Genomic DNA, 281 nt, shown 5'->3' on the forward strand with positions numbered 1-281 from the left:
TTCACTCGGACCGTCGGCGGATCAAGACTTAGTCCAACCGCCTGGCCAGCTATACTCTCCCCGGTGGCTATCACCTCCGGCCGCTCCAACCGAGGCTCTCTGATTGGCTCCGAACCCTCCAATCTTAACTTTTGTCCATCTTTCCCCCAGCTCCTTACTTTTTCAAGCCCCTCTATGAGTTTCTGACCCTTCTTTAACTTTCTTCCCTCACAGTCTGACTGAGTTTTCCTGTGGAGGGTCACCGGATGACCGCTGTCAGGCGATTGTCGCCCCTGACTCAC

The sequence above is a fragment of the Cystoisospora suis genome (genome assembly GCF_002600585.1).
Source record: "Cystoisospora suis strain Wien I chromosome Unknown contig_5540, whole genome shotgun sequence".
In the NCBI taxonomy this organism is placed as follows: Eukaryota; Apicomplexa; class Conoidasida; order Eucoccidiorida; family Sarcocystidae; genus Cystoisospora; species Cystoisospora suis.